We start from the raw sequence: 12,335 nt of genomic DNA on the forward strand, positions 1-12,335 counted from the left end.
GAGGAAGCACAAGCTGGAATCAAGATTGCCGGGAGAAATATCAATAACCTCAGATATGCAGATGACACCACCCTTATGGCAGAAAGAGAAGAAGAACTAAAGAGCCTCTTGATGAAAGTGAAAGAGGAGAGTGAAAAAGTTGACTTAAAGCTCAACATTCAGAAAACTAAGATCATCGCATCCGGTCCCATTACTTCATGGCAAATAGATGGGAAACAGTGAAAACAGTGGTTGATTTTACTTTTTTGGGCTCCAAAATCACTGCAGATGGTGATTGTAGCCATGAAATTAAAAGATGCTTACTCCTTGGAAGGAAAGTTATGACCCACCTAGACAGCATATTAAAAAGCAGAGACATTACTTTGTCAACAAAGGTCCGTCTAGTCAAGGCTATGGTTTTTTCAGTAGTCAGGTATGGAGGTGAGAGTTGGACCATAAAGAAAGCTGAGCACTGCAGAACTGATGCTTTTGAACTGTGGTGTTAGAGAAGACTCTTGAGGGTTGCTTGGACAGCAAGGAGAGCCAACTAATCCATCCTAAAGCAGATCAGTCCGGGGTGTTCATTGGAAGGACTGATGCTGAAGCTGAAACTCCAATATTTTGGCCACCTGATGCAAAAAGCTGACTATTTGAAGAGACCCTGATGCTGGGAAAGATTGAGGGCAGGAGAAGAAGGGGACAACAGAGGATGAGAGGGTTGGATGGCATCATCAACACAATGGACATGAGTTTGGGTGAACTCAGGGGGTTGGTGATGGACAGGGAGGCCTGGCATGCTGTGCTTCATGGGGTCACAAAGAGTTGGACACGACTGAGCGACTGAACTGAACTGAACTGATATTTGCTACGTGTCAGAGACATCAATTTCTGCTAGGTAGAATACATTTTGTACTATATTGAAGGGAAAAGATAAAGCCTAACTCAAACCTCTTCTCTGTGGGATAGTAGCACGTAGTAGTAGTAGTAATGTTAGTTGCTCAGTCATGTCCAACTCTTTACAAAGCCATGGGCTATAGTCCACCAGGCTCCTCTGTCCATGCGATTCTCCAGGCAAGAATACTGGAGTGGATTGCCATTTCCTTCTCCAGAGGATATTCCCAACCCAGGGATCAAACCTGGGTCTTCTGCATTGCAGACAGATTCTTCACCATCTGAGCTACAGGGAAGTCCTGTGAAAGTAGCATGGTGTTGCAGAAATAGAAAGAGGAAAACTGAAAAAAATCTGGTTTTAATTTGTTGTGTATGTGTGCTCTGTTGTGTCTGACTCTTTGTGACCCCATGGACTCTAGCTCTCCAGGCTCCTCTGTCCATGGATTTCTCCAGGCAAGAACACTGGAGTGGGTTGCCATTTCCTTCTCCAGGGGGGTCTTTGCAACTCAGGGATTGAACCCATGTCTCCTGCATCTCCTGGACTGCAAGAAGATTCTTTACCTCTTAAGCCACTGGGGCTTCCCAGTTCCTGGAAGGTATACCTCAACACTAGTAATTTATTTGAAAGTAAGTTCCATAGAGTTGAGTAAAGGAGTTGCTAGAGAGAAACACAGAAGGGAAATAAAAACTAAAATGAAATGTTACAGAATAACTATCAAAGTAATCCATGTAAGGGATTGAAAGTTGAGGCCTTTATGAATCCACTGCTTCTCCCCATCTGTTGCAAATTGCTTCCCAGGAGTATGAACTTTGTGTTTTGAAGGGCTTAGTGCCTTCCCTTTAACGTTAGAGAGAAATCTGAGGTGTGAAAGTGAATAGACACTGTGGAAGGCACTTGAGCTGGGGTGTGGGTCAAAGTGTTCAAAGTTCTTTACCACAGTTGTACTGAAATTCTAGTGAATTGAGGGGTCATGACATGGGAAATAAAAGGTGTTTGCTACAAATCTAAATCTCACCCACTGTTGCAGAAAATCCAGGGAAGACAAAAGGTCAAACAGGAAATAGGCCACTTGAACCTGCTTTTGTCAATGTAGATTAATTACAGTCACCTGACGTTGTACTGGGAGACCAAAGGGCAGAGGTGGGCAAAACAATAGAAAGTAGGCTCACTGAACTTCCCTAGATGGTCTTCAATGTCATGGAGGGTCAGAGCTACAAGAAGATCAGACATAACTACATTTTCTTCCTGGAACAGAACTGAGGTCAAACACAAAGCAGGAAGCAGAATGCCTCCCTGGTGCACAGTAGTTTATCAAACAAAGACAGTCAGAGTAATATTGAATAATCTGTAACTGGACAAAAATCAAGTTCCCATTCAACTTATCTTTTGCATCAATATATGACAAAAGGCAGTGGTGCTAGGAATAAAAGATTTCAAGGAGTAATGTTTATGACCAATAATTCCATATGATAGTTACTCTTCATGTTCTAAAGTGTACACATATAGTGAATTTCTATGAAAAGATATTGACTGATGAGCAATGCAGGATATATGTGTGTATATACATATGAGTATACATATATACATAAGTGGCTATTTAAATTGAAATATAAAACAATGATTTCAACATGAAAATTTAAAACATGTGATATTATGGCTGTTATTATAGGTCTCAAACTTTAATTATTTTAAGAAAAAGAAAATGAATATGCAAGTATAAAAACATAGGGATTAGAAATTAGAGAGATAATGAAATGTATATCACACAACTCTGACATTAAAAACAATGTAGAGATAGAAAAAGCAATATACAGAAGTAGAAGCAAATAAGTGAAATATTACATGAGCATTTTGTTTAGTTATTAAGTCATGTCCAACTCTTCTGGGACCCCATGGACTGTAGTCCACCAGGCCCATCTATCCATAGTATTTCTCAGGCAAGAATACTGGAGAAAGTTGCCATTTCCTTCTCCAGGGGATCTTCCAGATTTAGGGATCAAACCCACATCTCCTGCATTGGCAAGTGGGTTCTTCACCACTTTGTCACCAGAGAAGCCCACCTGAACAGATAGGTTCCTTTTATTAAAGAACCTATACCTTTTTATTAATTATGTGAAGCTTTGGGATGAAAACTTGGCAGTCATAACTTTGAACCAAAAAGTTTAGAATTAAAGTCTGTAAACAGTTTTCAGAAAAAAGGAGAAAATGAAAGAAACAAAACATATAACCATAGCCTTTAGCATGCCAGTTTAAGACTGCTGTATGTCAAGTAGTTAAAATTAATTCTATAGTCACTAGTAAAGTTAATATCCATGATCAAATAATAGTAATAAGCAACTATTTTTAATTCTTTCCATGTGCCAAATGAAATTTTGAGGCTGAAGGATCTATCATTTAGCTACATATTATGTTCTTCCTTATTATTACTATTTTAATCAAATAGGAGGGTGTATGTCTTCCTTTTGACAAGATCAATGTTTTGGGAAGCATTCATGAGCATACACATATTATTAAACAGCAAACTTATTAAAATCATTCATTTGAAGCATGGGAAAGAGTAAACAGCAAACTTATTAAAATCATTCATTTGAAGCATGGGAAAGAGTGATGATAAACTTAGTGACAAGAGTCAGTATTTTCATCTGAAGAGCTTTCACGTTAAACAAACGTAAGTATCCTTTTAAAAGGACCTAATATTTTGATGTTTAAGGGTGGGAGATATTTAGCTTGTAGTTAGCATGCATTTAGTTCTCTCAGCAACAAAAGGACATATTCATAACACCACACTCATGCTACTAACAAAGGAACTAAGGTACAGAGATTAATTAACCTGCCAATTTCATATAGCTAGCAAATGGAAGCAGTAGATGTAAAATTTTGGTCCCTGAACTATGGTGTGTACACTCATAAAAAATCCACTGAAATTAATATTTCTCACATAGAATACTATAATACAATCTAAGAAAAACATCAAAATACATATATGCAAGTCAAGTTCATAAATTAGCCAATCCAAGTACAGACAATTTGTTTACCATGAGAGGAAGCTATTGTTTTTGGCTTCTAATTTTGAGAGGTATGGCCTATTTTTAAGGTGAATGTTTATCATTATTCATAGCAAAACACATTGAGATATTTCTACTTTCCAAATAATATCTGTTCTTAGCAGCAATTAATTTTTTAATGCTATTAACAACTATGAAATATCTTGAGCCTCAAACCTTTTCTGAGTGTGACTGATTCCCTGGTTTCCCAAGTGTTTGCTCTTCTTTCAGAATGAAGGTATATTCAGATCATTAACCATCTGTAACCACACTAACTTATTACTAATATATTACTAATTGCATAGCAATATGTAGTGCATCTGAATTAACACTTCTTCACTTCTCTTTATAATTCATTACTATAAATTAATTCTTCATCAAGAAGAAAATTTTAAAAAACTCAATAGGAGATGAGTGTTTAAATCTGAAAATATTTTCCAAAATGTTATCAATTCTCTCTTTCCTGAAGTTTTTAATCCAGAAAGGGCAGGCAATTTTGATGTGTTTAAAACAATATGTGCTGCTGAGGACTATCAAAACTGGGGTATTCCTCTCCTCCAGTGATTTAAAGGGTTTCTCTCATAGCTCAGGTGGTAAAGAATCTGTCTGCAATGCAGGAAATCCCAGTTCGATTCTTGGGTAGGGAAGATCCACTGGAGAAGGAATGGGCTACCCACTCCAGTATTCTTGGACTCTCCTGGCTCAGCTGGTAAAGAATCCATCTGTAATGAGAGAGACCTGGGTTTGATCCCTGGATTGGGAAGATCGCCTGGAGAGGGGAAGAGCTACCCACTTCAGTATCCTTGTGTAAAAGATCTGGTGATCATACAGACAATAGTTTTCTTTTATGGTTATTCTAAGACATTTTTTCCATCTCAGTAAGGAGGAATAGTGTCAAGGGTATAATTTTTGCTTAGTTGAGAGTTCTTAAAAGATGAATTTATCAAACTTTAGATGTTAGAGCTTGAAAATTGTGCCCATTCTATGATGTCTTCTCCAAAATTTTCTCTTCTCCTTTTGAAATAATCTGAACAAATTTCCTTGAATTTTTGGAGGTAAGTCAATTCTACTTCTCATTTGCTTGTACACAGTTCAAAGTAAGTCTGTTAATTTGTGACTATAGACTCTCAATTAGTTTCTTTTATGGTCCAACTCTACTTTTTCTAGTCCTAATTCTGGTGTTGACCTAGTCCTGAATGTCAAAAATCATAATCCAATACCAATGACTTGCTCTGGACTGGCTATTATCTTATTTCAGACACTAATGCTATATTTTGGAAGGAGCTCAGGCTTCCAGTCTCAGCAGATAGTTTAGTTCTTTCAACTAAAACTACTGTCAAAAGAGTTAATAGCTGAATGCATTTAGATCAAGGTGATTTCTTGAAATGTGATTTCCCAACCCTCCCAGAAAATGGATGAAAAGCTAATGGTTAAAATTTCTGTTATTTTAAACATCTATTTTAGTCTCATGCATCAGCATGGGATGAGAAAAAGCATCTTGTCAAATTCAGAACTTTCGAAAGATTCCCTCTGCATGGAGATTTAACTTCATTTTTCTCATGTTGAGGACTGGCAGCTTTCAAACACACCACTCTCCTAGCCCCTTCTGCCCCACAAAGGGCAAGCTAATAAGAAAGCCTGAGCATTTCCTCTGGCATAATCAAGAAGTTAGAGCTGTGTAAATCATGGCCCTATGAGAAGAAATTCTCACTCTGAGCTTGCTCAAAAATAAAACCGAATTCCATCACCTCTTCTTGCTTTCTCAAGTCATTCTAGATCTATCTGCCTTCTCCAGAAAGTTTTATTAGATGAGTCCTACTATAAAACTTTACCTACTTTCATCATACATGTCTGCTATTATCTATCTCAACACCTGAGCCAGATTTTCAGTGGGCTTTCATTTCATCTCTCCATTCTTTCCCATTTATAAAAAAAAGGCATTTTGGCAAGTGATCTGCCACTTCACTCTGATATTTGTCTCAAGGCTCTCCCCCACTGTATGTCTGCTTATAAAACATGAATTGAATATTACTCTATCTAGTTCATTTCACTCAATAATATAAACTCCCTAAACTGCTTTTCTTTCTCTTATTAAGCATATCCTATGAAATGCCTGGTTATATATTAATAGTTTTAAAACTTTTTATTTGCATGTAGATCTGTTACCAGAATGGAGTGACTTACAGAGGACACAAGAGAATTCATTTTCTATAATCTAATGCCAATAGCTCCCTGTGTTCCTCATCACAACCAACTCAATGAGCTGTCCTCAAATCCTACCTTTTAATTACTCAGTCTGGCTTTTGCTCACAAAGTTCTCTGAGCTTACTCTTACCAACTTCACTGGACTGTGGCAAGTTCCTTATACATATATGCAGTTCCTTTGCTGTTCATAACTACTCTTCTTCTCCCAGCCTATCTGCTTTGCCATGCTGACTCCTGATTACCCAGTGTCTCAGCTTTCTACGACCTTGTCCCCAAAGCTGGCACTAGTAATGATTCTTATTGATTTCGTAACATCCTTTACTTTATCTGCTGAATAATTTACTCTGTTCTACTGCTGTAATCTGTTTACTTTTCTGAACCTTACCAAAGAGGATCTCCACTACGAGACTTGGGCTTATGTACAATATCCTCAATGACAAGGTTTTCAGAACTGGAACAGTTTTGGTCAATAAATATATGTTGAATGGGCGAAGCATCCAAGTTAATGAAACATTAGTCATCAAATTAATTGCTTAACAAATGAATCTGGAAAGAGATAACATAATTAATGAAAGTGATGCTTGAAACTTTAACCATTTACCTCTGCTTCCTCAGCAGAATGGAGTTTTCTCCCAAACGGGGAGAAAAAAAATTGTCAGAATTGGTGGCCTGTCAGAAAGAAGCTAGGGATTAGCTTTCAGGATTGAATTGTCTTAGCGTGAGCCCTTCTTCTTCCTGTTTGCCAGTTTCTTATCCACATCCTAAAAGTGAGCACATCAATTTTATCCCTATTCTAATATAATACAAAAATATGGCTAATTCTTTCATTCATGGAAAAGCTGACAAAAACAGAAAATCCATTGCAGCAGTGTTAACCAATTCACTTAACTCCTCATTCCTAAAAATGAAGTGCCATCCAGAGATCATCAGATATTCAAAGAACAGTAGCAAAAGATAAACAAATAAAAAAATGAACACTCAGACTGACTGACATAAGGGAAAAGATATAACATTTCAGAGAAAAAATATATTTTAATGGTTTCAGAAAAATAAAATATCAGTGATGGAAGGAAAAAATGTATAAATTTCAGGAGTATATATTTCTGGTGGTACCAATTTAATGCATAGGAAAGATTCAGTAAGTATTAATTATATAAAGGAGCTGTTGGGATAAACAGGAAAGAGAGAAACAAATTATATATGAGTAGGGGAGAGTACCTATAGCCAGAGACCCTTTGAAAATCCTGTATCTTATGACAAAGATATTGGCTATCTTCCAGATAAGAGTCTTTTTGTCATCTGGAAGATGTAGAGCCTATAAACTTGGCATTAGTTTTCCCCAAATATGTTACTACAGCATCTGAACCATTCTATTCCCCTAAAATAATTTATATTGCTTATAAAAAAGGAATTGACAAAAGCATGAGATATTCACCCACAAATTGTGCATATGTCTCTAAGAAATGAATCATGCTTAGTGTTCCTAATATTTCTCTTGGAAAGAGAAAAAGCCTAAGTGTCATTAACCAAAATGGAGGAGACTGGGGAATCACACTTACTTTCATTGGGGAAAAAAATCAGCTTAATTTAATGATTCAGATAGTAACTAATTTTAGGCTTTATATACATTATGAGCAGGAGAAAACTTTGCACTCTAGCATGATCTTTCAGATGTTTGCCTTGATAATGTTAAACTTTACCTGATTTTTGGCCCTGGAAAAGTGAAGCAGTTAAGAAATCCCCCACTCATTTGTGTTCAAGGAATAACTAACCACAGAGGACCACAGTGCTCCTCCAATCTGATATAATACTCACTTCTGTCACCCCACGTACGATCATAAGGCTTCTCAATGACTTCCTTGTTTGCTTGCCTCTACAGAGCCTTAGGATTCTCTTTTCTTAGAGATGTTCCTCGTTATTGCAGTGGACTGAACAAATGCATCTCTAATCGTCCTGTGCATTCTCTATGACATCAGACCAAACTAATTTCTTGTGATATTAAAACCAATAATTAGATGACTTCTTCCATTCCTGTGATCAGGTCTTATGTGAAATAAGCCAGCAAAAGACAGGTTCTGACTTTTGATGTAACAAACTGATAACATGTGCATGCTCAGTTGCTTCAGTTCATGTCTGACTATGTGTGATTCCTATGGACTACATCCTGCAAGGCTCCTCTGTTCATGGGATTCTTCAAGCAAGAATACTGGAGTGGGTTGCCATGCTCTCCTCCAAGGGATCTTCCTGACGCAGGGATCAAACCCATGTCTCTTATGTCTACCTGCTCTGGCAAGCAGGTTCTTTATCACTAGTGCCACATGGGAAGCTGATAACATAGGTGAGCACTCAAGAAAGTTACACAACATTAACTCCCAGTTGAAAGAACCACAGCAATGTACTACCTATCCCATAAGTACAAGTCAACAACCTATAATCCTTTTGTGGGGGGCCCAAAATACTCAATTTAGGTTCCTGAAGGGTCTATTAACACCACATTAATTGTTAGCGACATCCATCATAAGAAAAAGATAAAGCCAAATCACCAGCTGACTAAAAATTATAATAAAATATATAAACAGTAAATAGATGGAAAACATATCAAAACATTATTTAAGCAATATTTTAATTATATCTGGCAGCCTTATGTGTGCATATAATAACTAATGGTCATTTACCAGTTAGACGATAGGCCTAAACAGAAAAAAAGCTCTCCAAGTTATATATATATGTATATATAAAATAAATAGCAAAAAGAAAACATAAAAATTAGGAAAAATAATCTGAAAACTTTAAACTATTTTAATAATAGAGATTATCTGATCTAACTGAATAAGCTATACTTTTTGAAAAGGCTGAAATGCATGAAAATCAAAGAAAACAAAATTATTTCAAGCTAAAAATTATTAGATGTCAAGAGCAATTCAAAATGATAAATCCAGCATGTATATCTCTGAGTAACTTGAATGTTGATTATCTGAAGCACTGTCTCTTTCTATTTCTTCAATGCAGATAGAATAATTAATCAATTTAGAACTCTTGCTCTCTAGTATGCTTGATTTGCAAATTTGGTGATCTCAGAAAAGGAAAGATAGATAAAGACACACACATTTGCAAATATACATACTTGCTAAGGAAATTCATTGACATAACTGGTAATATTCCACTTGGAACATTTAAACAGTATACTTCTGTTGCAGGAAGGGGGACTCCTTCCAGGGCCCGAAACTGGGCTCTTGTCTAACACTGGAAATGAACTGTCCGAGGAGACACGTGTGCTGACAAAGCAAGAGATTTTATTGGGAAAGGGCACCCAGGTGGAGAGCAGTAGGCTAAGGGGACCCAGGAGAACTGCTCTGTCACATGGCTTGCAGTCTTGGGTTTTATGGTGATAGGATTATTTTCCGGGTTGTCCTTAGCCAATCATTCTGACTCAGAGTCCTTTCTGGTGGTGCACGCCTTGTTCAGCCAAGATGAATGCCAGAGAGGATTCTGGGAGGTGGTCAGACAGGTGGTGTCTCCTTTTGACCTTTCCCGAACTCTTCTGGTTGGTGGAGGCTTGTTAGTTCCCCGTTCCTTACCAGGACCTCCTGTCATAAAACAACTAATACAAATGGTTACTATGGTGCCTGGCCAGGGTGAGTGATTTCAATCAGTGTGCTTCCCCTAACACTTCTATTACAATTAGAAAAGGATCTGCACTGATAGAAACATCATAGCATCAATAGGAATCTTGGACATGCATTGACTTGCTAATGAAGCAGTCAATCTCCAACTGCCAGGATAGATAAAGAAGTATTATTTAAGAAGGAAAGAGTTCTGTTGCACCTTGCTATATTAACCTCTAGGGTTTCTATGACTATGAAGCAATATGCATAAAGAAATAAGTACTGTATATTTGTGTGCTATACACATAGCATATTGTGGGAAAGTTCTGAAATTTTTGAAAAGTAAAATCAAGATTGCACCAGGCAGTATATTGCAAAAATGTTGCAATTTATCATTAAATGTCAGTACACATTTCCATGATTACTCCAATAGAGCATGTCAGCATCTGGGAAGACAAGATTTCTTGTAATAGTAATGAAACAGAGATCATTACTTAAGAATTGTTTATCCTAGACAGATTTTGACTCCCAAAGGATAATGTGCCTCTTTTCTAGCTGACTGGCCTAAGCCAACTTATCACTCTTTTCTATAGGCAGGTCAATACTGTGTTTCAAGGATCACTGTTTAGGGAGTTGCCCTACAGCTAATGAAAGCAAGCTAGAGCTCCCTGGGCATAAAGTTGAGTTAGGTGATGTAATAATACAACTTTCCAGAAGAAAGCAAGGAAGATAAACTGTTATCAAGTAAAACCTGCACAGGACAAAGTTAACTAGGTAAGGAAGGTCATTTAAGACTACTGCAAAAAGGGTAAGAGGCTGAAATGAACTCCTTGAAACAATAGGCTGGAGAGTTTTTTAATAGCTGAGGCAGTGGTGATAGGAGGAAGGTCATAGGCCACCTTCATTTGCTAGTTAGATTTAATCAAAGAAAAAGTAAACTTCCTCCTATCTTCATGACAAGAGATAGTGTGACAACATGGAGCAATGCACCTACTGAAGAGCTGCTCCTACTCCCCCACACAGACTGAGACAGGATGTTACCCATTCAAGGTTTACATTTGAAAAAGATAGTTCCCACGTCTTTGAGAAAGGCATTTCTCAATCTTAAAGTTGGCAAAAAACTTAAAAAAAAACTTATAATCATTTTTTCCAAGAGGTTAGAGAAAGAATTTGCAATTACAATTTTCTAAAGTAAATGCTTTAAGAAAGGGGATTTAAAGGGCAGGGAGAAACTGTCTAAAGTTAAATCAAGCTGAGAGGAACATGAAGGCCATCTTGGCCATAATACATCTGAATTCATTTTCATAGTCCCTTTAACCCATGCCATTTCTCCACAAAATTATATCTTTTTTCAGCCCTTACATTATCCTTATATGAATCAGAAGTTATTCTTTTGGCCCATGTACACAATCTTCCCTATTCCTCTTAGAACTTCTTCTCATACTTTTATGACAGTTTCCTATCATGGAGAAGGAAATGGCAACCCACTCTAGTACCTTGACTGGAGAATCCTATGGACTGAGGAGCCTGGTGCGCTACAGTTCACGGGGTTGCAAAGAGTCAGACACGACTGAGCAATTTCACTTTCACTTTCACCTATCATGTCATGGTCTGAATGTTTGTGGCTCCCCAAAATTAATGTTTTGAAATCCTATCTCCAGAACTGATGGCATTTTCCTTCCCAGAAATCAGCCTAAATTCCAGTCAAATCAACAGTCCTCTGTCTGTTCTCTATTTCTTCAATGCAGTTAGAACAATGTTCCCTGTTTGAGTTCAACTCTCTTTCAACTGTGCTTTGGAAAGTATCTCCCATTTAGAGTATTGGAATGGATATGGTATTGAAGTGTTCAATAACCGAAACATCACTTACTATAGATTTTCCTGTTCTATAATTATTTATGTTAGAAGACTAAGTCAGATACACATAAGTCATGACTGAAACTCAGTACGTTATATTTGATTTAATCTTTATACTACATCCCCTTTTTATACTAGGTTGAAGGTGCTGCACTTAATATGCCAGCAAATTTGGAAAATTCAGCAGTGGCCACAGGACTGGAAAAGGTCAGTTTTCATTCCAATCCCAAAGAAAAGCAATTCCAAAGAATGCTCAAACTACAGCACAATTGCACTCATCTCACACGCTAGTAAACCAATGCTCAAAATTCTCCAAGCCAGGCTTCAGCAATACATGAACCGTGAACTTCCAGATGTTCAAGCTGGTTTTAGAAAAGGCAGAGGAATTAGAGATCAAATTGCCAACATCCACTGGATCATTGATAAAGCAAGAGAGTTCCAGAAAAACATCTATTTCTGCTTTATTGACTATGCCAAAGCCTTTGACTGTGTGGATCACAATAAACTGTGGAAAATTCTGAAAGAGATGGGAATACCAGACCACCTGACCTGACTCTTGAGAAACCTGTATGCAGGTCAGGAAGTAACAGTTAGAACTGGACATGGAACAGCAGACTGGTCCCAAATAGAAAAAGGAGTACCTCAAGGCTGAATGTTGTCTCCCTGCTTATTTAACTTATATGCAGAGTACATCATGAGAAACGTTGGGCTGGAAGAAGCACAAGCTGGAATCAGGATTGCCGGGAGAAATAT

Source organism: Cervus canadensis, chromosome 9 (genome assembly GCF_019320065.1).
Source record: "Cervus canadensis isolate Bull #8, Minnesota chromosome 9, ASM1932006v1, whole genome shotgun sequence".
Lineage (NCBI taxonomy): Eukaryota > Metazoa > Chordata > Mammalia > Artiodactyla > Cervidae > Cervus > Cervus canadensis.